The 27487-nt window shown below is 40.1% G+C and overlaps 1 long non-coding RNA gene across 1 annotated transcript; it reads left to right on the forward strand.

Annotated features, from left to right (window-relative positions):
- Positions 1-2331: 2331 nt before the first annotated feature.
- LOC104083437 lies at positions 2332-26290 on the forward strand. The gene is made up of 3 exons (XR_683597.1): positions 2332-2577; positions 22700-22756; positions 25588-26290. It is a non-coding gene; the product is annotated as an uncharacterized LOC104083437 (long non-coding RNA).
- Positions 26291-27487: the final 1197 nt, after the last annotated feature.

The raw sequence follows: 27487 nt of genomic DNA on the forward strand, positions 1-27487 counted from the left end.
GGGGACAGTGACCCCCCCCAGCATGCAGGACTTCCACTGCACAGCGACCTCCACAGCCTCACAGGGCTCCTGTGCCAAATGGACAAGTTTATTGGAGCTTTGTATCCACTGTGTCCAGTCCAGCTGCCTGATAAACCCTCTCAGCTGATATGGAATTCATTCAAAATATGGAAGCAAACTGAAGATGGAGGAAGATCTGATTTGTGTAGAGTTTGCATTAGAAGTAAATTGGGACATCAGGCTTTCATGCCATTTAAAAAAAAAAGTTTTTTGCCATTAAAAAGTTTGGAGTTCCCCCCCCATGTACCACATAAAAGTTGCTGGGGTTTGTTTTTTAAGCAGGTCTCTGGCATGGTTTGGGCTCTCTCATCTCTTATTTAATCACAGCTAAAGATCCAATAATTAAAAGCTACATCTAATTCAGATACAAAATAGTAATCATTGTAAGACTAAAGTTTTTTCTGTATTCCTGAAGAAAGTAGGAACATGGAAATGGGTTATATCTAGCAAGTCAGCTCCTGTTCTGGTCCAGTGAATGGTTTGGTGCCTGTCTGTAAGCTGCTGGTGTTTGTATTGAGTGGGCTGCTGCGGCTTGCACTGGAGTTAGGCAAACCTTGTATTAGTATCTTGTCTGGTCTTTCAGATAATTGTTTTTGAACCATTCAGAAATAATTGGCGTGATAATATCTTGGGCTGGGTTTCTAGGAATTTTTGTTTAGGAGGCTGTGGAAGGAGTCTTCTCTCCCCACTCACTTCTGAAGTGTGTTTTCCCAATGTGGTGTGTTCTCCTCAGTCGGTTTCATAGCTGTTGTCTTCTAATGAAAGCTGGGCTTTGGGAGCTAGAATCACTGAGTTTAAGCTATTGCTCAGGTGAGCTGGCTGAGTGGCTTCCCCTTGATGGACCTGAAGTCTCCTCACCTCTAAAATATGGCTAGGGTTCTCCCTTATGTCTGTCCTCTAAGGCGTTGTGAAAGCTGATTACTGCAGTGTGCTTGGATACTGCTTGATGAAATGGTACTTGTAGAGCAGATAGTACCCTCTTGATGAGGATATGAGTTTCTTTAGAACTAATAGGGGATTCATCTTAAATCTCTAGAGTGAGAGAGAGGGTAGTGTTTCAGTATTAACAGGGAGACTGGTTAAAGAAGTGGTTTGTGGGCAGCTGGCTCTAGGTGGCCCTGCTCGAGCAGGGGCTTGGACCAGATGACCTCCAGAGGTCTCTTCCAGCCTCAACCAGGCTGTGACTCTGTGAACTCAGCACAATGTTTAATAGTGGCATCTTTGGAAAAAGTGAAGATACGTGAATGAAATGCAGTGTGATGGTGGCAGGCTTGACGTGATTTGTCAGCACTGCTAGAAAGTGAGTAGTCTGCTATGATTTAAATACTTAAATTAAAATTCTTAAAATCCCTAAGCAGTCAAGACACTGGATGCTGTCACGGCACAGTGAGCTGATTCTTTAATATAAGCTCCAAATTCTTAAAATTGTTCCTCTGGCCAAGCATGTTAAAATGTTCACAGAAGGAAAAGGAAAGAAGGAAACAAGTGATTGTATGGAGTTAAATGTATTTTCTGCAAAATGAAATCTCTTCATACTTTCAGAAGCATTTTATGATAATGCAAAACTAGCTGACCTTTTTTATTTGTAAAGAAGAATCCTACTGTTGTACCAGAAGTAAAAGCCTTGTATCACAACAACATTGAATAGCTTTGATTTGTAACTTAGAGCTGCCATACTATGTGAAATGCAAACACAGAATAGAAGGTCTCTGCCCCAAAGAGATTACGTTTTATTAACTTAAATCCAAATCAGATAAGTTCAGAAGTACGCCAACACTCCTATGTGTTTATGCCCTGCAGGAACTCTCCTAGTATGTACCTTATATCTATGCTGTGTTGGACTTCCATCACTCTCTATGTTGGTCCTTGTTATCGACAGCAGCTTAATTCTTTAGTCTGACACTGGGCACGCAAGCATTCCTGTGTGAAAATACACAGTGAACACCAAGGCATCTAATGAGCTGGGAAGTTTTATCTGAAACAAAGCACTCTGCAGTGTGGCATTGTGTTGTATGCTCTGTTATAATCAAACGTTATCTGAATGCTTAGAGAATTTTCTTCCTTGAGATAATGGATTAGGTTAAAGTACTCAGAATATGAGGTAACTTCAGAGGCTGCTTCTGATTTTAAATACGTCAAAGCTAGCAGAAACCCAATATTTCAAATAAGAGTTAATTCGTTTCTCTGAAGGACACACTGAATCTGTGGTGCTGTTTTCTCGCTTATCAGATGTTAATGGTGTTTCTTACTATGCTTGTTAATTTTGGCAGGTCTTTCTCCTCTACGAAGAAGCTTTGTTGCCAAGATTTACTCTGAAAATGACCTACACTACTGACTGCAGCTGTCTGCAAATGTAGAAGCTGATAAATTGTATCTCCTTCCCTCCCCTGACTTTCCTGTTTCCTGTGGAATTTATGCTTCTAAGTATTTTTAAAATTAGACCTCTGTTGAAGACATTTGGATTACAACTGTGAGCATATCTATGCAAAGAGACGAGCTAGCCTGAGCGATTTTGAGGTGTGTATGCCTACCATGACTTACAACAAATGGGAAGAAAAGGCCACCTGATTATAGGGCAAAGAGAACTCTAGGCATGCATTTTCTAGATTCACATCGATCTGCACCGTTATTGATGGTTTTAGCAGTGGAATATACATATGCACAGTGAGACTGTATAAGCTGGCATTGCGTGGAGGGTGACCTTGTTTGAACCTGCTGTAGGAATATTTAAAAGATTCCTTTTAGAAGAGCTTGTGTTGTATGACCTGAGCCTTCACTGCTCACCTATTCAGTTCTTAAATGCCACCAAGGTCTGTAGAGATTTTCTTCTTTCAAGCATTTGACAGACATTAAGTAGTCATTGAAATGCACCTGGGAGGCAACGGTGGTTTCTCTATTTGGTTAGATAAAGCATTCAGATGAAGTTAGAAGATACCTGCCTTGAATTGGAAAGCATCTTCAATGAAGGCTAGAAAAGAAGTAGGTCTCGCTTGCCTTCCTATGCACAGATCATAGCACAGTGGTCTTTTTGCTCACAGAAAGCAGCAGCCTTGTAGGGCAATTTGCCTGTAATGTACAAGACTAGCGGAGCTGGGTGGGCTTTGCTTTGTGACTGTGCAGCTTTGTCCCACCCGGGTAACAGAAGATGGAGAACCTTAGCTGTTTAAGCAGCGCAGAAATTCACCAGCTTGCACAGCTCTATTTTACCTTAAGGCTTTTAGCTGTACTTTCATACTGAATTCTAAACCTGGAATGAGGAAGTCAGCTAACTTCCTCTGTATGGGCTTAGAAGAGGCCAGTGTGCACTGATAACATCTGTTGACTCTCCTTTTGTAAACTACTTGGACATGGTTATCTTTTCTGTGATGTAGGTGTTCATGCTAACACTCCAGGGCAGTGGCAGTCTTATCAATTAATTGTGGGTTGCAGCGAAAGGTAGCCAGACACATCTCTGTCTTCCAGAAGAGACTGATAATTCATTAGTCTTTTTTTTTTTCTTTCCAAAAAGGAAAACTAGTGTGCTGAAAGTAGATACCTGACTGAATCATTCAGCATGCTACATTGCTGTACCGTACGTATTTCGCAGGCACACTTTTCTCCAGAGCTTTTATTCATAAGCTCCAGTGATTCAGGCTGAGACAATACTGTAGGGACACAGATTTAACCTACCTACCTGTCTGGCTTAATAGCCTATGTTGTTGTTCCTATAACAGGAAGGCAAAGTGGACTGCATCTGCAATGCTAGGGTGAACTGTAACTGGCAGTGAAGTGCTGTGGCTGAGAAGAGGATCCTTATCTGTACTGCAGTTATTCCTCCTGTCATTCCCCTACAAGCAGAGCTAGGATCAAGGGGCGATAGCTTGGTAAATTTCTCTGTTACGAGTGGGCAGAACTTAGTGCAGGAAACTTTAAACGTGTTCCTTAGACTAACCTGGGCATTGTTATTTGGCTGTGGTAGTACACTAAAATAACATTGGGCAGAAAAGTATTTTTGTTTCCCGTGAACTGCTTTCATGAAAACTGGAGAAATGCTCCAGAGCTTCAGGAGTGAAATGGTTTGCTGAGCTGCCCATTACGATCTTAGTGCGTGTTTTAGATAGTGTACTTGGATTCTGTAACCCAACTAGGTGCCGTTTTTTAGTTGTATATAAGTAAGTTGTGGTCTCTGTAATTCCATCAATTAAAATCGGTGCGCATTTCCCAAAAAAGCTGCTATTCTGTGAAAATTGAACAATTCCTGCAGTAGCTCTGAAAAACCTGTAAGAATATGTAGATTCTGTGTGTCCCTGACTGCATATCCCTAAGCAAGGTATTAATCTTTATTTCCTTATCTTAAGATGAGGTTGATCTATGTTTGTAAAACATTCCATTTCATGAAAAGCATCATTTAAGTGTTGTTTGCAATAATTGCAGATTCATTATTCAAACTCATGTGACTAAAAGTGAATACTAATGTGTGGAGTGGCAAAGAATTTGAGTATAAGGTAAAGTTTTCTTTTGATACAAAGAAATGGTCTGAAAGGTGAAATTGTGTACATTGGAGAATGTTGCCCTAAACCTGCCTTACAAGGTGTCTAAAAAGTTTCAAAGAATGTTAAAGGGCACTGAGATATTGAGACGGATGGTGGTGCCATTGATTCAACTTGAGTGATGGGTTATGATAAGTTTGCAGATGCCTACTTACAGTTTCTGTAGAGATAAATTAGGTAAATTTCAGTATTTTTCAGATTTGTGTGAGCTGGTTGGTCTCTCTTAAGAAATTCCTTAGTGGCCTGTGTTTGTCCTGGCATTGTTGGCTGTTATTTTCCTGGAAGCTAGTTGTCATGGTGATTATTCTGTTAGCAAATAAATATGTTTTTCATGATCTCCAGGTAGTTTGGAGCAAAAAGAGTGTAGCCTTTTCTGGGATTGATAGAAATACTACACCCATAGAGGCTCAGCGTTTGTGAATCACTGCCTGTGGGAGAGCGCTGAACAAGCATCTTATGCTTTAGTGGGTCGTAGTAGTAAGGTGTAATATCACTTGTCTGTAAGGAGCAGTGAGTGTGTGTTACCGTAAGTCTGAAGCTGAATAGTGGTTAAAATTGGAGAAATGAAAAGGGTGACTTTTGGTCAGGATCTATTATGACTGAACTTACTTGATTCAGGCCAGTAATGGTTGACTGACTAGTAAGATGAAAGTGTTGGTGGAAAACAGTCCCTTCAAGATGTGTGCTGCTGTGATCCTTCGCCGTGTCTAGCTCTGGTCTTCAGCGTTCCTGGTGGAGCTGGGGTGCTGTTTGTGTTGCACCGCTGTTTGTTTTCAGCTCCTTGAAGCCAGGGCAGTGAGGTGTGGTCCCAGCTGAACCTGCTGTGTCAGCGCTGTGGCATGGGAGCTGCAGCTTGCTGTGAAACTCCTGCACATCTGTCTCCTCATACTCCTCCAGAAGTAGGTCTCAAAAGTGGGATACGCTTGTGTCATTGGTAGTGGAAAGTGCGGGTTGATGTGGCTCGGTGGCCATTGATTAATATTAAATTCTTTGCTGGGGAAGGGCATGAACTGGGTATGTGAGCCTTTTCTTGGTGGGAAGAGCTTGGTTAGTTTGCATTGAATACCTATGAGAAGTTTGACTGCTTGGTCTGCAGAGCGTTCTAGGGAAGAGAAGTGAGGGCTTGTCGCGTGTGGTGGGGATGGGGAGGCTGTAACAGCTGCTGCTTGCTGGTCTGCAGAGCAGTTTCCATGCTGGTCATGCTTTTGCTGCGGGTGTGGGTTTTTAGATGACTTGTTGTGCTGAAGGAGTAAGCTTTGGTTCTGGTTTACCAAGTCCTTTAAATGCTTCAGGTGCAATTCCATTTTGTGGTAGAAGAAAAAAATCCAAAGTGGTTTTTGGTTTAGTGTTGGTTTAACTCCTTGATGAGTGTCTCCAGTTTTCATCTCTAAAAAGTCTGCTCTAGTTGAGACAGGTTGTCTCAACAAAACGTTTTTTTTTTTAAAAAAGCAAAACTTATGTATGTGTCACAGATGACACTCCCAGAGTGACTTGAGTTTTTAGGATCAGCCCAGATTTAACCCCAGTGCCCAAAAGATGCCAGTTCTAACTACTGAACTGCTAGCTTCATGACCTCCTCTGGCTTCCTAAAGAAACATGCCCATTGAGGGTTCTTTTGTTTCAGCATCTGTCACTTGCTGGGAATGCATCCATTTTCATGGTGCATTCCAGTAACTACTGACTTCAGTCCTCCTCTGCTGAAAACAGGCTCCCTCTATGCTTTTCTGAGTGTGCTGTGTGTATTCTCTAGTAAGCTTGCCCAAGAAAGCCTTCAAATATTAATGTAAACAGCAAATCCAACAAATTCCTGTTTACACAACAGTCAGATACATTTTTTTGGTTGCTGGTAAAATGAGTTAAGAAATTGTTCTAACTTTTTTCCTGGCCTCCCCTGCTCTGGTTCCTAAGCTAGTTTTTCTTTTTAAAATTTAGATCACTTTAAAGAGCCGAGTTAGGGAATTGAGCAGACAGCTAGCAGAACAGAGGGGATGGCAACCTTCAGTGGAGGATGACAAGGAGAGCAACAACCTTCTTGGTTGTTGGCTGCTGTCAGTTTGGGCTCATCTGACCGTGCCCTAAGTTACCCTTCATCCGTAAATAGTTTAAAAAGAAACTCTAGGTAATAGGGTCCTTCTACGTCATGAATGGACAATCATCTTTAATTGTGATGACACAATTAATACTTGTCCTTACGGTTTAGTGATAAAACCTCACAACTGTGGATATTAGGTATACAAGGAAATATTTTCATTCATTTTGTGGAAGTGTAAGCTTTTAATGAAGTGTGCTTTTCATCCAGGAAGTAAAGTCTTTCTTCAGCTTTTTTAAGATGGTTTTGTGAAATAAAAGGTAAGACTGCAAACTTTCACCCAAAGGGAGACAAATAACCTATAATCCAATGACTTTAGCCATTTCTCATTATTTTTGTGTGTGTGTTTGGAGATAACAGTAAATCAGCTGAAGGCTGGCTGGAGTTGAGTATGAAGCTGTACCAACAGTGAATTTTGGCCTGGTCTCCTCAGGCAGTCTCTGCTGATCACAAAATAAAACAATATACTTGCACAGAGAATTGCTATAGGCACTGATGGTTGTGAAACTTAAAGGAGGATCTTTACCCCTTTAAACTGGCACTTTGCTAAAACATGAGCATTTTTTTTTTTAAAACTCCAGGAACTGGCAGTGACCCACTATTGCTGACCCACCTTTTTTGAGGAAGGTTATTAAGGAAGTGCTAGAATAGCGTGGGTTTTCTGTTGTGTGGTCATGTTATATGAGACTTTGAAAAGATAAGCTTGTGTTTCAAAAAGAAAAGAACTGTCACTGTCTCTAACCTTGTTCAATTGCTTTGAGGATGGCAGCTTTTAGATTGAGAACTGCTATACTCCGCTGATGTCTGAGCCTCTGCTCTTTATTCATGAGAAAGTCCAGCAGGTGTATGTGATCGGTGTAGGAGCTGTAGCCCCACTTACTCCATCATTAGAAGACAACCAGCAGTCATTTGTTGAACACTCCTAGTTCAGTGTTAGCTTCTTACCAGCTCTTGCAGATAATGGTAGAAGACAGGTTTATTACTGGATGGCACCATTCTTGGGCTGGCAGAGAAATTTCATCTGCTCGTTGGTGGGTAATATAATTGGACTGTTCAATACCTAAGCTAGTCTATATAGTTCTCTATAATACTGCAGTTCATTGTGTGGTTGTGACACACGTGTCTATATGTTAAGCAGTACTAAAAAAGCTACTTGATTTCAAAGACCACCACAGAAACTCAGTACTGTCTTACATCCTGAGAAGTGTATTTTTGAAAAGATAAAAGGGAGTAGTTGGTTGGAGTGATGTTTCTTCATTTGGAGTAGTTCCCCAGATAGGGATCTGTGTTACTGATGAGATAGCATAAGAAAACTCATGATTTGGAGGTATCCTTGTATTACAGTTTTTTTTTTTTTTTCCCCCCTCATGTATTCATGTTGATTCACTGCCTGAGATGTATTGTCTCCATGCTTTGCATGAGGATTGTGATCGAGTATAGCTGTTGGTCCTGTTATCCCTGACTGGATAATCTCAAAAGTGGATACTGCAGTGTTCAGTGAGGCTGTGCTTTAAAACGGCGGTTGATGTGGCTGTCTCATGGAACAATGTTCTCTACTCCGTGCCTTTGGCACTTGATGTCATGATGCGCCATCATGTTCTGCTGATTTTTTTAATTTCTGAAGTAGCACTCTAAAAAAAAAAATCTGTAAAATGTTCTGTAGCAAGAATCATAATAAATTGCAGCTGAACTTATACATGTCCTTTGGTGGCAGTGGAGAGTAATTGATAGGTATTTACCAATAATTTGATGTGAAAAATGGTATTTACTGAAGCTGGGACTTCCTGAACAAATTTGATCTTAAGTGGGTTTGATCTTAAGTTTCAAAACAACTTCTTTCAAAACAGAAATGCCAGAGAAAGGAACCTATTGTGCAATAAAGGCAAAGGTTTCTAATTTATCTTGTGACCAGATGCAATATTGGTGTGAAAAAGATGTGAATTTTTTACTCTGATGGATGAAAGTTCATTTCTTGGGGTTTTGAAATTGGTGCTACTGATTTAAAAAAAGAAAAAAAGTTGAAATTCCTATAAACAGCTGCTATCATGGTCTTTCAATACCCATCGTGTAGCTGCATCTGTGCTGCTCAAATTATCTTTGTTCTTAATCTTTTTTTGTTGGGGACGTCACTACAGAAATGTTTGTTTGCCATCAGTGCAGCACCTTTAAAATTCTGGTGTAGGTATGGCTCTCTTACAATGGCAATTGCTGAGGAAGAGCCAACCTGAGATCACACTACTTGGCTGCAAAACTTCCATCTAACATCTCCAGAGACCTTGGAGGAGGCAAAGGTGGCAACGAAAGCAAAGTTTAAAGCCACAACACCTAAAGGAAGGCTGACATTCCAAAATGTGCGACTGCCCATGCTTAGAAGAGAAAGTGAGACTGGTGAGCAGGCTGGCTCCTTCCTCCTAGTTCCAGGTTTAGGAATTTTTTGGCCCCAGTATGTGAGAGCTAATTTGTTTGAATCTTCGTTACCTTCTTTTTTTCCTCTTTTTGGTTTTACTTTTTTTAGTCAGTTGGGGAGATGTTCACCTGTAAAGGCGTTCAAATATTCGTGACTATTAATGTTTAATTAAAGTCCATCTGGAAAAAGTGATGGAAGGAAAGCTTCCTGAGATTTAAAGCTGTAATGAAACAATGTAGGAAATGTTAATCTGAATCTTCTGAGAGTTCTAAGAAATTAATTGATAACTGAACTATAGAGGGAAGCCATTAAAGTTTGGCTTGGGAAATGCTTAATATGATTGGGAATAGGCTAGAATATGGGCAGCTTGCAATAAAAATGTAAATCAAGGAGAAACTTTGAAAGTGAACCACAACTATGTAAACATTACCTTATTTTGTCTTCATGTTCCAATGCTCACCAATTCAGTCTTGGTAAGCATTCACTTAAGTAAACCTTAGGCATTTTATGACTAAATGGACAGACTAATAAGGATTTGTAAGGGTTAAATTATTCTAGCTGTGGAAAAAATCAATTCCTATTCTATAAGAAAAGTCATTGATGGATTTCTTCTAGATGATAACTTCTTCCTTAAGTTGCTGCCAAAACTATACTTTTGACAACTTCTAAAATTAGGAAGACATCAAGATATGCAGTTCAAGAAAAGAGCTGCTGGCTTTCTTGGTGAAGAACATGGGTTCAGCCTCTTTGGGAGACAGTGATCGATGTTGCCTCTCCAGACCTGTAGTAAATTTCTGCCCCTTGGGGAGACTGACTGGGGCTTGTCAAGCAGAATGTTCTCTGGAGCTTTAGGTCCTTTGAGCTTGCTACCCATTTGTGTTTATTGGTATAATTTTCTCGATCTCCAGGACATGGTGAAAAGCCTGAGTAAATAATAGGTGAGGAACAGGTATACCAGGTTCTAGACCAAAGATGTCAGAATTAGTAAGAGACTTCTCTATTCTAAGAGCTCTTCAATTACATAACTGCCATAGCTATGTATTGACACTGTTTTTTTTTTTTTTTTTTTTAAATTTGGTAATAGCATTTGAGTAGTGGGAGAAGTCTCTAAAGATACAAAACTCTTGCATATTAATCAGTTACATGTAAAAAATTCATTCAAAGCCTTTGTGTGGGCTATTTTGTTCTGTATCTCTAATATGAGAGGGAAATCTGAAATGATTGTTTAGTAGAAATTATTTGTTGTCTAAAAGTGGATAATTAGAGTGGTGGAAGGGCTGGGTGTTTTACAGAAAAAAACCTGTAGCTGTTTGGCCTGGTCAGTTAAATATGGCTTTTGAAAAGTATCTGGTGATTGCTTTCTTCATCTTGGTCTTTACTGGGAAGATGAGCCTTCAAGTATCCCAGATCCCTGTGAACAGTGGGAAGGTGCAGAGCAAGAAAGACTCCTCCTTGGTGAAGGAACACCAGGTTAGGAAACACTTAAAACAAGTTCATGGGCATAAGCAAGTCCATGATATCTGATGGGATGCACCCATGAGCACTAAGGGAGCTAGTTGATGTCATTGCAAGGCCACTCAGTTATCTTGGAAAGGCTGTCGTGATCAGGGAAGGTGCCTGAGGACTGGAAGAAAGCAAGTGCCACCTCTGTCTTCTGGAAGGAATCTTTTAAGAAATAGGGTCCAGAGAACTGTGGATGGGTCAGCTTATCTCCATCTCGGGGAAGGTGATGAAACAAATAATACTGGAAACCATTTCCAAGCATGTTAAGGGAAAGGAGGTGACTGGGAGTAGTCAGCATGGCTTTAGGAAGGGGAAATCATGCCTGACCAGCCTGATAGCCGTCTATGAAGAGATGACTGGATGGTGGATGAGGGAAAAGCAGTGAATGTCATTTACTTCAACTTGAGTAAGGCTTTTAACACATTCCCCCATAGCATCCTCATGGACAAAATGAGGAAATACGGGCTAGAGATGTGGATACTGAGGTGGATGAGAAATAGTTCAGCCAGTTTCTCATCCACCTCAGCATCCACATCTCTAGCCCGTACTTCCTCAGTTTGTCTATGAGGTTTGTGGTCAGAGCGGAATGAAGTCCTGGTGGAGGCCAGTCACTAGTGGAGTACCCCAGGGATTGATACTGGGTCCAATATTGTTTAACCTCTTCATTAATGGCCTAGATGATGGGGCCAGGTGTACTGTGAGCAAGTTTACAGATGATACAAGATGAGAAGTTGATATACCAGATGATTGTGTTGCTGTTCGGAGGTACCTGGATAGGCTTGAGAAATGGTCAGACAGGAACCTAATGAAGTTCAACAAAGGGAAATGTGAAGTCCTGCACCTGGGGTGAACCACCCCATGTAGCGTAGCAGGTGGTATACCCTATATGGGCCACCCTATATACCTGTATACATGCTGGGGGCCCGACCAGCTGGAAAGCAGGTCTGCAGAAAGCAACCTGGGAGTTCTGGTGGACACCCAAGTTGAACAACGGTTCTGTAAGGAGCCATTAACATTGGTCTTGCTTGGTTTTGGCTCTTGTCATAAGCCTGCATCTCCTCAGTGGTAGGTAGACTTCAGTGTTATTTCAAACAAATCTGTTCCCTTTTTGTGCTGCTTTGGGTAAAGATTTTGTGGATTTTTTTTCATGTGGACTCTGCCATGAATGTGGGAGGAACCATTCTGATTTTGGCTGAGGCTTTAAATGTATGACTGCTTGATTCCCATTGGCAAGCAAGTCGTCAAGCCCAATTTCTTTATACCAAAATCACTGAGTTAACTACTGTCTTTGTGCAGTTGGATGTGGAGGTGGATATTGAAGAGCTAGCATATTTGTGTGTCTGCTTAGCTGTGCTGTGTTTGTGCAATTTGTGTGTGTTCTCTCTAAAAAGTAATTAGATCTATTAGAAGAAAAGGACCAAAAGGGCATCAGTATTTCTATTGCTTAAATCCAAAAAGGGTAGGCCTTCACTCCTTTTAAAAGCCTTCTCAAGACTAGTCAGCTAAACTTGAATGTATCTGACCTTGCAGTGAAATATTCATTATGTCTGTGCCAAGAAAGGTGATTAAAAGTAAATGTCGAACAGTGATCATACTTCTGGTATATCAAAGCTTGCACTAGAAGCTCCCGTATTAGTGCACAAGCAATAAAATAAACCTCAGCGTGCTTGGGATGCACATGTTCATGTTCAGTGAAGGAAGGAGGGAAGTCACAACTCCCGTGTGGTAACAGTTGTGTCTACAGCTAACACTGACTCCATTTCCAAATGCATGCTGTTGTGTTGTAATGAGGAGTTGCGGCTACGTTGGGTTCCTTCCTCAGCACTAGAGAAGAAGCCTGGCAGCATGCCCGTGTACTTCAGGACAGATGCTTGTGACTGCTTGGACTGCGTTCCTGAGGCACAAGGACTAGTTTGCCACTATTTCTACCTGGTAAGGTACATATGTACTCAGTTATATTGTTCCTTGTCTCAAGCTGTGCTTGAGCTACCTGAGACTTGGAGAAGTGGCTATAATGAGTCAAGCTGAAAACACATTATGCCTGTATCCTATTTCTGTTGGCAGCTGGTAGCAGATCTTAGGAATGAGTGTAGGGTAGTCTTTTACTGGTAGGTCCTCCCAGCCTCTGTCAAGCGTTGGCTGAAGGACTCCCAGCAGTGTTTAATGGGCAAACTGAACATCTTGTTTGTAGCACTGCAGGGAAGGACTTGCTAATGCTTAATTAGAAAAAAAGAGCCATTTAAACAAACCAGCCCCAGATTAAGGCCATTACTGTTATGCTAATATAATTTAAGAGTTGCCGTTAATTAAAAGCTCCCTGGACTAGCTCACTTGAAGAAAGATCAGGAAGGACAATTTTCTTCTGAAGAGCAGGGATGAAACTGTTGTATCATGAATATGAAAGACAGTTTGCAAGTGGTAGAGCAATGTAAGCCATCAATTTGTTAGTGAGTCCTGTTAACCTCTGATCGGAACTTGTCTATCTTGCCTGTTTTGTGTCACATTTTAAGCAATACTAATGCAATGAGCTGCCAGGTTTTGCAGCCTGCAAGCAGGTTTTTCCAATGACAGTGGTCTTCAGACAGTAGAGCTTTTCAGGTATTCTTCTCAACAGCATGGAGGGAACTATGACATGAGATGATATTGCTGCTCTGAGTCCAAGTTTTACGTCTGGAGAGAGAGTGGTTAAGGTATGCTGTTTAGAGCAGACATGTTAAAGATCTGGGTTGCAGTATTGGGATGGTTATCAGTGTTTTGGATTAGCAGACTTTTTCACCATTTTGGGACTGAGTATGGTTTGAGTTAGTCTTTGTAAACTGTTTAAAGTCAAACTTGTACTTTGTAACCATTTGATGCTAAATACCAGTGGGAGGCTTTCATATACCTAATAACAAGAGCACCTGAATCAATGGGAAAAGCATTGTGATTTTGCTGAGCCGAATGAAAACTTCTTTTGATCCGTCTTTTAGTCTCAGTAGGTTGAGTCAACACTTCTGAAAGATCAGAGAATTAATACTGGTTTTGAGTCATCAGGGGGAGTATTTTACCACTCTGTGCCAGGTTAGTTCTACTTTCTTCTTTCACGAGTCATTGTAAATATGATACTTTCCAAAATTCAGGGCTGAAAGCACATGTTAAAATCGCACATAGCGTGGGTTGGTGGTAGATGATATCTTTCGTTACAAGCCTGCTGATTTAACTTGCTTTAACCCTCTTAAAACTCCAAGCCTGGAATAAACCTTCCTTTTAGAACTAGAGGTGCTAAATCTTGCGAGCTTCTGTGCTGGCATTGTCACAGATGAATCTGCTAGGAATTTAAAATGAGAGGCCATCTCTTCTTTTTTTTTTTTTTTATTTTATGACTAGCATGCTTAAAAGTCTCTCTGTAATACCTGAAATAGTTGTAGTGTAACCTTTTGTCTTCTCTTGGAAGTGGAATGAAAATACCTGTATTTCTACTTTGTGGTTCACTTGTACCTGACATTTGAGTCAGCTTTGACACATTGAAAGTGGCAGCATCTCCTGGCAGACAGGCAATGAGGATAAGAGCAGCTTTGATCTCTTCCCCCTGGCCTGTTCCTCTCCTGAGAAGGTCCTGCCAAAATGTTTGGCATGGCCTAGTAATGTTGCATTTTTCCAGAGGCTGGAGAATCTGATCCAGATAATGCAAATGTTAATAGCAAAAGTGGGTAGTAGGAGTGCAACTGACCACAGAAACATTTGAGATGCTTCAAGGAATTAAATCTGCTCCAGTGAAAGGTTTCTTTAAAGAGGGGGAAGCTAAAAGAAACAATTACTCCTTTTCACCTTTGCACGTATAGAATTAATTTGGTATTTGAAGGTAGGCTTTTATTGTTGCTGTACTACTCTAAACAGGCTCAGTATAGGCTCCTGCCTGTGAAGGGAATACCTCCATAGCTGGTCTTAACCACATTAATGAAATGATTGCATCTGCTGCTGTGAAATTGGAACATATTTCTGCTGCTATATATCCCTGCAATAGTGAAACCTGATAAAGCAGCTTAAAATGGTTTATTCAAACAATGAACTGTGGCTTGTTTTGACAAACAGGACTCAGCGCTTAAAGCTGCTTTTCAAATGAGACAGACACGAGTGTATATTGCTGTAGCAGGTTTTTTTTGTCATGGTCCACATAAGCCTGGAGCTTTCCCCATCTCTGAGTTGAGAGGGGAGCAGACTGCGAATGACCACGTTTTCTCTCTGTTCCTTACGCATTTTCCCAAAACATCACATATCTTAACTCATCTTCATGCTCTTGCCATCCTCTGGGCTGTGGGGCTTTTAGCTTCCCTTTGATTTTCCTCTTAGCCTCAGTGTGCTTCCAGGCAGCTGGGGTGGATCCAGCCATTGCTGCCTGTTTTGGACTGTGCAGCTGGGACTGATGTGTCTGTGTCATCGTTTTCTCTTCCCTGCTCTTCTCTTGATAATCACACTGCAATTGCTTATGACTTTATTGCATGCTGGAATGTAGGAGTTAAATCCTGTTATTAAAAACCCCACAACTAATATGCAGATTTTCATTGTTTGTCTAGTCAGTTGTGAGCTCTGGCTTCAAATTCTGAGTATATGCAGGCATCTAGAGTGAAAAATGACTTGTTGCTAGTGATAATGTTAGCCAGTACCTCCCTCCTGTAATCTTGGTCTATTTGTTCCTTATTTCCATACATACAGAGCTCTTTTCCTTGTGGAAGACAGGTATTTTGAATATTTGCTTAATATTTCTTCACTATAGGGAAGATAGTTTCTCTGTTTACAAAATGCAGTATTTGAACTGTAAAAATGAAATAATTTTTGTTTTGATGAGTCCTTGCTGAAGCTGATGTGAGTTCCTGTTTCTCCAGCTGTTGTGGCCATAGCTTCAGATACGAGGTTTTTGATAACACCATTTTGGAGTAATTGTGCCCTGTCTCTGCACTGCCTCCCTTTAACCTTATCCCAAAGTTGTTGTAACCAACTCTGTGGTCAGATTCTTCCCCCAGTCCCGTTTTCCTTCAAAGCTGAGTTAATTTTTTTGTTTTGGTTCACATCACAGCCCCAGAAACAGCTGTGCCTACAACAACTAAAATGGTGGTATGTCATGCTGTGGGACTGAAAATGAGCCGCAGGGGGTAAAAGAGGTTGGAAATTCTTTAAATTGCTATTTCTGTCATACTTCTTGTATTGCGAAAGGCCAGCCTCAGATCCCTGCTTGAACTGTGATTGGACATGGTCCCTTCAGATGCCCTCCAGTGAAGCATTGAATTCAGAATATGCAGTTGACTGGTTTGTAGAACATGTAAACATGCTTACAACTTTTTTTTCCTTTAACAAAGAGCAGAGATGTTCTTGAGGAAATGCTGCAGTTTGGCTTTCTTTTCAGTTTGTTTTCGAAGAAGAGTAGGTGAGGATGTGGATTTTCTGAAATAGATCACTAAATCAAGTGAAAGTGTCAGCTGTCGGTCATGTCTTGGCAAACTGCACAGTTGTAAATTGCAGCCTTGTGTAACTTCTTCCACAGTATACATACTTGTGGTGGACATAATGTAAAATTACTAATTTTTAATCCATCTTGTTAAAAAGAAAGACTTGCTAGTAGGCAAGCTTCCTCTTATGTCTAGTAAAACAGACGGTCTTTATAAGAATTCTTTGTATATATCCAGATCCATGAAATTTATTTTTCTTCTAAAATACCTGCAGGCTGCGTTTTTAGTGTTGTCTCTGAACTTTAAAGTACAATCACAAAAAAATTTCTAGAAACTGTGCACGATGTATGTAATTGTGAATGTCGGTGAATCAGAAGGCTCCAGGTAAATCTTTTTGTAACCTTGATTTAGCTTTCTTGAAGCACTGGTTTTATGAATTAGCTGGAAAATAGCCTGTGTGTAGTCTTTTCCAGGAAAGGATATTTTTAAAGTGGTTTTGGTAGGTTCCAGATATGGTACTGTACACTCCCTGTTCATAAGCAAATCAGAAGGTGGCAGCAGTGAGAGATCATGTAGGTATGACACTAACCTTACAAGGGTAAGGTCTTACAAAAGTCTTACATAACCTTAAGGCAGCTTTTTGATCTTTCTATGTTTGTTTTTTTCATCTGAAAACTAGGGAAGTAATAGTAGTTCTATATATACTGTAGGAGCATTCCAAGGGTAAATTCATAGACTACTCACCTGTTATGATAATGTAAACCTATAAATACTTTATGTAGCCAATAAATTCATGAGGGGTGAAGGAGGTGCTTTAAAGATAACTAGTGCCTTCTAGAGGGAAGAACAAGAAGCTCTGCTAAACTGTGGAACCAGTAATATTGCCCCACAGTCAGACTATTATGGAATACCAGCTCTAGATGCAGCAGCAGTCTTGAAAGTCTTCTAATAAATTTATGGGTCGCAAGCTATAGAAATATAGCTGAAATATTTTGCTTTGATTTTCATGTGATGTTTATAGCATATACCAAAATCTGAATGATTATGTATTGGTACCTCTGCGTGGTTCTTAATTTTGGAGAAGTCTTGACCCCTGCTTCATAGCTTTGATTCAGACAACAGTGTAAACACTGGAATGTTCAAAGAGAGATGGAAAAGATTTCATTGGCAATTGATTGTACTGCAAAGCAGTAGAAACATTTCTGAAAACCAGTCACTTAACTTAAGCTGCTGCAGTTTCCTAATAAACAAGGAAAATTACCTAATCTTTGACATTTATGTCTATGGTCCTTACACTGTGAACTTCTGACATTGCAGAAGAACCATTGGTCTTTATATTCACAGCAATCAATGAGTAGTACTTCTTATAGGGCAGCAGTAATTTAGAGGTTGCCCATGGGTGGTATTGAAGATGCTTGATTCTGATGTGGGTGTATTCAGGAAAATTTTTCGTAAAAAGTAATTGGAAGGAGAAAGGGATCTGTCATTTGTTAACAGAGTGTTTGGTATCTGCTCATCTGTGACTTGAGTGCAGTTGTCTCTTATCTACAGGATTAATATTTGAGCTTTCAGGAACAAAAAACTCTGTGCGTTAGTTTTGTTGGTCAGCAGTATTAAATACAAAGTTATGGGAAGGAACTGTTTCAACAGGATGTGGATCTGCGAAGAGGCTGATGTTGAAAAATCGCCTTCCGGTATATCTATGAACATGCTACCCTTGCACAGTATGAGCATGTGAACCATTAATGGATGCAGGGTAGAAATGGTGAATGCATTTTGGTGTGCCAAAGCATAAAATCTGCTGCTATGAACCCTCTGACGATTTGTTAACGTGCATGGGGAAGTTGTGGGAAAAGGTGACTCCCCCTCCCTCCCTCCCCAGTTCTGCTCCAGAGAAGAGGAGGACAATTCTTAATGCCTTTTGAGTGACCTCAGGGATCTGCTCCCACCCCCTTTTCCTTGCAGCATACTCACCTCACCCCTAACAAATGAATGGATGGACTGTCTAGATCTATTTTAGGCTTGTGCGGAGTGCATGGGGAAGTTGTGGGAAAAGGTGACTCCCCCTCCCTCCCTCCCCAGTTCTGCTCCAGAGAAGAGGAGGACAATTCTTAATGCCTTTTGAGTGACCTCAGGGATCTGCTCCCACCCCCTTTTCCTTGCAGCATACTCACCTCACCCCTAACAAATGAATGGATGGACTGTCTAGATCTATTTTAGGCTTGTGCGGATTCTAGGAGAGAGGTTGTGTGTCTCATGTTTTATGTGGGCTCAGACATAGTGCCATTTTTGTCCTTGACTATCTTAAAAATCTTATTAAGTTGCTTCTTGGTGATGATTGCATAATTCATACATAAACACACTGCCAGCCTCTCTGTTATTTTATTAACAATGTGCTGGAGCGAATTTTTATGTTCTTTGGTATTCATACAAATGACCTGTGGTTTATTGTGTAAGTTGTGGGACTACTAAATGACAAATTGATTTATAATGCATGTGTCAGTTGACTTAAATAATCCTTTTACCGGAAGAATACAGTTGGCTACCTTTGTAAAATTCAGCAGCTTGGCATTCTAAGTGCGAGTTATTCTTAACTGATACCTGTACACATTGCCTTCAAAGGGATCTAAGTGTTTTGCTCCATTATAAAGCATTTTATTGAAGTACCTTCACCAGTATTACCCTCAGTGTTTCTCCCCTTCTTCAGCTAGCTGGGTTGTTCATATTCTGCATATAGGAAGATATTAGGCAGAGAGGTTGACTTGCTCAAGGTCTTCTAACAAGACTGACAAAGCTGGTTTAGCTCGGGGTGTCCGGTCTCTCAGCCTGTACTTCAGCCACCAAACTGTGTTCCTGCTGAGCTGAATCTGTGGTATGAGGAGAGCAAGGATAGCAGAGTTAGTGTCATTCAGCTGACTTCCTTCTTGACTTCTGGATAATGTTGGGAATAGGTTGCAGGGTTTAGGGAAATCATTAGGCAGAAATCAGTAAAACCTACTCTACTATGTTGGTTTTGCCCTGTGACACTGTACAGTTGGCTTAAAAAAATAGGCTGTAGGTCTCTTGCTTTGCCCTGTGTGCCTTGTTCCTATTAAAGTGGCAGTTTCTCTCCATGCAGTGTGGCCTTTCTCACTGTATTGAATGGCGTGGACTCCTTATCCGGAGCACTGTGGATTAATACAATGAATTCCTTGGGTATGCCACCTGCCACTCCTTACGTTTCATCAGAAGTAGCTGGCTTTGGGCTATTCACCTTTTCTAAAATCTTAGATGCAGAACCTCAAACAGAAATTTGGCTTGCTTTACACATACTTGAAGCTGGTTTTTTTCCCCTCATTTCCCAGCTGCACTGTTTAATATGCTGAGTCTTTCTGGTTTTGTCTTTTAATTTGCTCTTTCAGCCATACTCCATTTATGTTCTTGCATAGAATATTGTCAGTGTCAGGGTTGTGGCCAGGTGAGGGGCTTTATATATTTATCTATCTATCTATATCTATCTATATATATCTTGTCCCTGTTTCTTCTTTTGGACTTCATTAGAATTCCAGGAAATCTTTCCTTGGGTGAATTTTGGAGGAGGAGGAATTCTGTCTTGAAAACTACAGGTATCCTTTCCATTAAAAATAATATTGTTTTCTGGTCTTTATTAATTTTTTTTCCCTGTATTCTGCCATCTTACCTATGTTCTTCGCATTTAATTATTTCTTGTACGTCTTTTTCTTCCATTCTTGCCCTAGTTCTCCACTCTGACTTTTTAAAAATTGTTCTGATATATTATAATAGCTAAATATAACTGTTTCTCCAGGTATTGGGTAGTCATGCCACTATCCAATTGTTCTTTTGGGTCAAATTATTTACTCTATTACTGTTGTCTTCCTCTTTGAATGTTTTCCAAACCGCAGGCCCCTTGAATTCCGGTTTCTCACGAGTTCCTCTTTCTAACAGGATTAGCTGTGAACACCCTGAGCTTTCTCTCCTTATTTGCTCTGCTGCTTGTTGCTGCTGAACTATGATGCTTTTAAAATACCTTAATCCTCCTGTGGATGTAAATCATTTGCTAGGGTCCCCAGTTCCCATAATATGTGGCTTTCCAGTGTGTGACTATTGCCCACCTAGTCTTTCTTGCTAAACTGTTTGCCTTGATACAGAATCCATTTTGGGATAAGTCTCTGAAAATAACCTGGGATTTCTCAAACTAAGCTGGGCTGTTTCTTAATAAAAATAATTCTTATCCTGAAGCAACTGAAAAATCTTTTTTTTGCCAAATAAGAGGAATGGGAAGCATCTCCTACCTAAGATCCCTGCTAACTATAGACTACAGCTCTACGATGAGCTATTAAACTGACATGTTTATGGAATAAAACAAATGTGAGGGTTCCTTAGCTAATTGTACTTCAACATTAATGTTAAGCATTCGAGATACTCAAATACAACATAATAGGTATTTGAAATATCTATAAAAAGGCAGAATTTTTTCTGTTTTCTTTTGTTGGAAATAGTTTTTCTTCCCTGTTTCTACAGTTCTGTGCTGTTGGTATCTGTAACAAGTACTCCAATTGCAGATAAGTCAGCTTGGAGCTGGGTTTCAATGGTAACTTCAGAGTTCGTTTTGTTTACAAATAACTGTGGTTTTGAAGGCAATTCATTAAACTCATGCATCTAGAGTAAACTTTTACTTGAATAAAGTTTACCTGAATAAAATCTAATTGGCCAAAGTCTTTTCAGGCTTCAGATCTTGGTCTTAGATACTTGACAAATTTTTGAAATTTTCATGTTATGAAGTATTTGATGAAGAAAAATGAAAGAGTAAGAAGAAACTTTTTCTCCTTATAGACGATCTAGCTGTCTAGAGCAAAACAGCACCAGCAATACTTGATTTATTTCTACCCCTCCAAGTTCTCTCTAATATGTATGTGTAGCATTCGTGCTAAGTTAATGGCTCTGCAATAGAGCCATTACGTATGCAAAAAAAAAAAAGAGAAAGGTGCTAAGATTGTGTCTGCTCTTCATAAGTACAGGAAAGTGGAGTTAGCCCATGCAGTAGCTTTTCAAAGTTTAGAAAAAAATGGAGCTTCTGACAGAAAATGGGAGATTTGACTTGTATGTCAGTGAAGGCTGTGATTCACAAGGGAGAAAATACAACTAGTTTTCATGACCTTACATCTCAAAGCCTATCTGTGGGCACTCTGGAAAGCGGACTCTGCAATATAAAGGCTGGGATTTATTTGAGTCAAAAGCATCTGTTGACCTACAGGGTCCTATAATGCTGTAGGGCATATCTATGAAGACCTCACTGGCACAAGCTCTTAAAGTTCTTATAAAAAATAACATTAAAACTGAAAAAAGAAAAAAGACAAGTAGAATGGCTATGAAGTTATGTTAGTGGCACCTCATATGTTAACAATACTTCACGCATCGTGCCTAGTTCTCCACTCAAACTATTGTAGAAATATAATTTCTTCTATGTCAAGATCTTTTTCAAAAATGCATTCGTTCATTTTTTCTAAGTTCTTCATATTTGCTGTCATCACTTTCTTCATATTCTAGCATCCCACTTCAGTGGTTCTGATTAACATTTTCTTTATCTCTGCTGTGGTCTTGGAGGTGGGAATCTGGCATGTAATAAAATAGTCAAAATGCCTCAGCTGAGCAGAGTCTTGTAGTATTCTTCCGAGTGCTAATGTATTCTGAAGCTTGTGTCCCTTTTTTTTTTTTTTCCCCCCAAGAGCTAGTTGAGTAACTAATGACCTTTGGAAAATATGGGTGATTTAGCTGTGATTCAGAATAATATATGAGTCTGGCTAGAGAAATGCAGTCATTGTATGTGCTCTCAGCTGTCCCCTTGTCATTCTCTGTTGTGTTCTAGCAAGCATCTGGCCTTACCTTGGGCTTGTTGCAGAAACATTAAACAGGACATCAAAATGCCCTTGAAATACTCTGTTGCCTCCTTTAGGAAAGGAGAGCAAAGCCAGGATGGTGTCCTTGGGCGTGGTGTGCTTTGCCTAGGTTGGACTCAAACCTTTGAATCCTTCACGCTTATTCTGTGTGAAGGCCATGACTGGGTCCATTACCACGTCTCCATGTAGATGGGTGGAGCCTGTAGGCAGTCTGCCATTACAGAAGGGTGCTGTGCAGGGATTATTGCTGTAGTGGACAGGGGTTGGTTTTGTTGGCCTCCTGGCAGAGGTTGCTGTTATGCACAGTAGCAGTTCAGCCAAGGTGACAGAGGCTTTCTTGTGAAATGAACTGATCAAAGTGCTCACAATTCTCATGTCCTATTAGGTGAACTCCAGATAAACAAGAACAAGCTGTTTGACTTGTGCCCAGAATATTTGAATGACTAAATAGGAGGAGAAAATAAAATCTGTGTGGACCAGTCTGACCTTGCAGGCTAGAGCCCTGAAATCTACCTGTGCTTTCAGTGCATACTGGTGGCCATAAATCCCAAGAGAAGATGTTCCTTCACAAGAAATTCTTGATTAACTCTGTAAGATTCAGTTTTAACTTCAATTATATTTGTATCTCTTCAGTTAATTTGAAAGAGTTTAAAATAGCCCAGCTTCCGAGGCACTTGCATTTAAATGGGAAAAAAAAAATCTGGAAGTTGGAACCATGCTCACTTTGTTGTTTGTGTACATCTTTCCTCCCATTTCCAAGAATTGCATCTCATACCCAATTTCTTTTGCAGTTTTGTTCAGTGGAGGGACTGCTGTATGTCAGCCATGCTAAAGGGCAAGTGATGGAGGCAAGTACTAGTTTATATATTCACAGTTATCTAATATGTTTTGCCAGTTTCTCCTTTTGAACTGTTTTGTTTCCCAGTGCTGCTGTGAAATAATTGCACAAATGAAAGACTATATTAGCATGTTCTGGGATGTAATAATGTTATAACATCTGCTCAGTATGACTGTATATGGATTTTTGAATTTTGTCTCTAATGTGTTGTATTCTCGTACGAATAAGAAATGTATGTTTTTGAACTTCATGCTATAAAGTACTCCATTTCCTCCCTCAAACAGAAGGTTGTTATAAGTGGGGAAAAAAACAAGCACAAAACTTGAATCCTAATGCAAATAAATGTGCTAATTAATTCTGCTGATTCACATTCTTCACATTTATGAGTAGTTTTTTTCCCCAAAAGCAGATACTAGGACAAATAAGTAGTTTTAAAGGTCTTCATACCATATATGCAATTTGAAAAGCTCTTTTCAGGCTCACAACAGACTCACCATGTGGAAATATGAACAGACAGATGACCGCAAAGCTCCCTATAGGAGCCTCTTAAAGATACGAGTCAGTGTAATTTCAGAAATCAGTCACAGAATACACAGGGGTAGTAGTGACTTGTTTGAGCTAACCGTAGGCTGATTTGTTTCAGGTTGGTTTGTAAATTGACATAGGGCTAACTTAAGGTTAATGGTTTCCAGCAGATAATGCATGGAACTCTAGTTAAACTGAAGTGGTGTTCTTTAAGATCAGCAGTATTACCAGTGGTAATCTGGATAGAAAGTATGCAGGAGATCAAAAAGATACTGGTTAGAGAGTATATTGGGCATCATTGATAGGAACTACAGTTCTTCAGTGAGTCCTGACTGAAAAATGAATACTGAGGCAATTAGCTAAAATGTAAAAGGCAGTTACGGATCAACTGTCAGGTTTGTATATTATATGCCAAATAATTTTGGGACTCTTGAGATTTGTTCACTGAAAAATGAATACTGAGGCAATTAGCTAAAATGTAAAAGGCAGTTACGGATCAACTGTCAGGTTTGTATATTATATGCCAAATAATTTTGGGACTCTTGAGATTTGTTCACTGAACCATTTGGTCTGTTGGATGAAAAGTAAAATCGAACCATTTGGTCTGTTGGATGAAAAGTAAAATCTAGTTTTGCCTTTTTTCCCCAAAACTTAAATTGAGTGGAGACCTCCAATTCAACTTTCTGGAAAACCTGTTAGATGAGAAAAAAGAAATATTAAGAGAGAGTGAGCTCAAAAGTCAAAGTGTAATACTAGTCATAAAGGCACTTGAAGTCATTTAAGAAAGTGTTAAGTATGTAAAAATACAAGGTACGTTGCACTTTTTTTTGATTCTGCCACACAATTTCTGCATGAATATGGGTAAATATATTTTTCTGGGATGTAGTTTATTACTTTGCATTTAATGTGTTATTGATTAAACTGGCCAATATATTTAGATTCAATGCTTATAACATGTTTAAAGTACTGATATAAAATTATGTATGATTCCAGTGTTTTGCTCTGTAAGTACTGAATTTCATCTTGCCTCCAGCTGATAGCAATGACATTTGAAAAAAAAAGAGTGTGAGGCAGCTCTTCTGATATTTTTGGATACCAGTTTGGGAAACATTTTGGAATATGTTTAACCCATTGTGTCAGGCTTCTTCAGATGCACAAAATTGAGAGCGCTCTAATTGTAACCTCAACGCATTATGTTTCTGCAGCTGTTTTAAGATAAAAATGAATGCTCTCAAATCCCAAACATATCTTGCATTTCAAATAAGATGGTTTTTTAAAGCACAGGCTGCTTCTGCCAAGATTGAGGTAGACCTCTGTGATCTGGTTTCTGTATTTATAGAAGCCTAATCAAAGCTTTCTCCTACAAGAAAACAACGATCAGCTTCCGAGCATGTGATCTCATGGTGCTGATGTGAAACTCTTTCAGATATTGTGTCCTTTCTTCCTTCCTCATTCCTTTGCTGTACTTCTCCATAGTATGTTGCTATGTAAGTGCTCAGCTGCAATGTCCTATAACCAATTCCTGCCTGAGCCCAGCTGATAGATAAGGTTGAGATCTCTTGGAGAAAAGTTGCGTGTTTCCTTTCTGCTAGACATTGAGCTACGCATACATGGTGCGGCTCCCTTTCAGATTGGTTCCTTAATCTACCTTTAAAAAGGCATTTTTGTTTTCTCTGAGAACTATGGACAAGGCTGTGCCAACTGAAACCATTTCACTTGCCTGTTCTTTCTTGAAGACAGATTTTCACATCTAGTTTCCAGTGCCATCAGCGGATGTTGGCAGTAGTAAGCCATTTCTTACTATTTGGAAATGCATAACTGATTTGAAAAGGTTCTGTTTTCTTGCACATATTAAATACCGTGAAGTTAGGCATTCTACAGGAGAATCAGATAGGCAGAGCAGACATTACATTTGAAGCACAAAATATCAGACCTTTGTCAAGGAACAAAATTAATTCTGCCAAAGAGACTAACATGCTCTTCAGAAGTTTAACCTCATGTTCTATTCAATATTATTATGGGCTTGTTCGTAATAAAAACTGGTTTCTCCTTGCTTCTCCCCCTTTTGAACAGCTTTTTTACCTTTCTTGCTTTCCTATACCCTTTGTGCTGGGCTTTTTCCCCTAGGCAACGAATGACTTGTCTCCTACAAGCTTTGGCTTCTGTGTACAGCCTAGATGCAACTAATACCACATGGAGGGATGCTCGGAAAACTGATACATTTTGTTTTGTTAATGGCATGTTTTGCGCATTGGATTTTTTAACCCACTACTTTCTGCATGGATGTATAATAATGACTCTTTTGTTTAACATTAGATAAGCATGAGATCACCGTGGCACAGCTGCATGTGTAGTCACTCTTGAAGCAATTGCACACCTAATTGGCTGACAGTCTTGGCATTTTTAAAACAAACACAAGCCTTTTAAAGACAGGGGACGTATTTATGTATGACTAGTCCAATAAACCTGTTGGGTGTCATCAATGGAGCCCTCTGGCACTGAACAGTTGTGTGATGACCCTGACCCTGGAGGCAAATCCCAAGATCAAGAGACCAAAAAACAACATGAATCAGAGCAAAAATTATCCAAAATAACCCATAATGCTTTGGAGAACATTAATGTGATTGGTCAAGGCTTGAAGCACCTTTTCCAGCATCAGCGCAGGAGGTCGTCAGTTTCTCCGCATGATGTTCAGCAAGCTCAGGCTGATCTGGAGCCTGAAATGGATCTGGAAAGCCAAAGCGTCTGTGCTGAAATTGATGGTGTCTCCACCCACCCCACAGCTCTGAACCGGGTGCTTCAGCAGATCAGAGTGCCACCTAAAATGAAGAGAGGGACGAGCCTGCACAGCAGGCGGGGCAAGGCAGACGCCCCGAAAGGAAGCCCGCAGATCAACAGGAGGTCTGCCCAAGATATTCAGTCAGGTCGGCCCAGATCGTCATCTACTACAGATGCTCCCACAAACTTGTCCGTGATGGAGATTGCTTCTTCTATCTATGTAGGTGGAGAGGAGGCCACAACAGCAGCAGTAAGTTACTCAGATTTACCTTTGGTCTTTATCATCTCCTTGTATGTTTTCTTAAGCCTTTTGAATCTTGTTTTTAAAAGCAAGTTTCTTTCAGCAAACACTAATACTACTGTGTTCAAAAGCTGCTTCAGTGGTGAAGCAAGGAGCTTAAAAGATGCAAGCATTAGTCATTTTCTCACATGGCAGGTGGCTTATTTTGTATGTATTTGATCAGTGAAATGAGAGCTACTTTTGAAACACATTTGACTGGTTGGATGGCACACCACAGTCAAACAAGGAGTGATGGGAAGAGCGGCAGCCAGAGTAGTCTTCCTGCGCAGCTGTTATTTAGTTCCTGCAACAAAACCTTGCATTTACGTAGATGCCTTTTTTCTTCCCTTCTTGTTTTATTGTGTATTTTATAAAAGTGAGGAATTCCAGTTTGAGTGAATGGTGCTGTCGATCTTTTAGGCTGTTGAGAGGCTCTGGGAACACTGGCTGCAGCCTGCGATTGAACTGCAATGCCAGGTTGACTGAATCTGATTTAGATCAGCCTGGCTACTGTGCTGATATGGGATCACTGCTGTCTCTCTTAGTTTGTCTAGCCTGTGTGGAAAAAGCATTCGCCGAAATAACAGTCTCTGTTCTGTGACAAAGCTATGCATATCGGCTTATTGATGATATCAAGAAGTAGTGTTTGTCTCACCATCTCTCTTCTTTCCCAGATCAATTTAGTTGAAGCACTCCTTTTTTTGAAAATCTAGGTTTCTGATTTAACTTGAGTATAACCTGTATTTTCCTAAAATTCTTTGCAGACTTGTTCATTGGAGGACAGATCCTTTGATAAAGATAGGAAGCATTGTGAAACTGATTTCTGGTTCGTATGGTCTTAATTGAAGAGGGTCTGACCATGATTCTTGAATCAAGAGAAACAATCCTGCTAGTGTTTGCTGTTGAGACAGCATGGTCCTAAAGCTTACGTAGATTTTTCGTTATGAGAATTTGTTCTCATGTACTACAGTTTCTTTGATGTTGGCTAGATGATGATGGATTGGGGCCGAATAAGATCTCCTCAGTCTGAGGAGGTTGCCTCATCTTGCCTCTGCAGCAAGATTGTTCCCTTGTTGTACATTGTTTTCCTCCCCTTGAAGCCTACTTTGAAATACTCCAAGTTGAAAACCTTTTCAGAGTATTTGGTGATGTAATATG

Source organism: Fulmarus glacialis, unplaced genomic scaffold, assembly GCF_000690835.1.
Source record: "Fulmarus glacialis isolate BGI_N327 unplaced genomic scaffold, ASM69083v1 scaffold6561, whole genome shotgun sequence".
Classification (NCBI taxonomy): Eukaryota; Metazoa; Chordata; class Aves; order Procellariiformes; family Procellariidae; genus Fulmarus; species Fulmarus glacialis.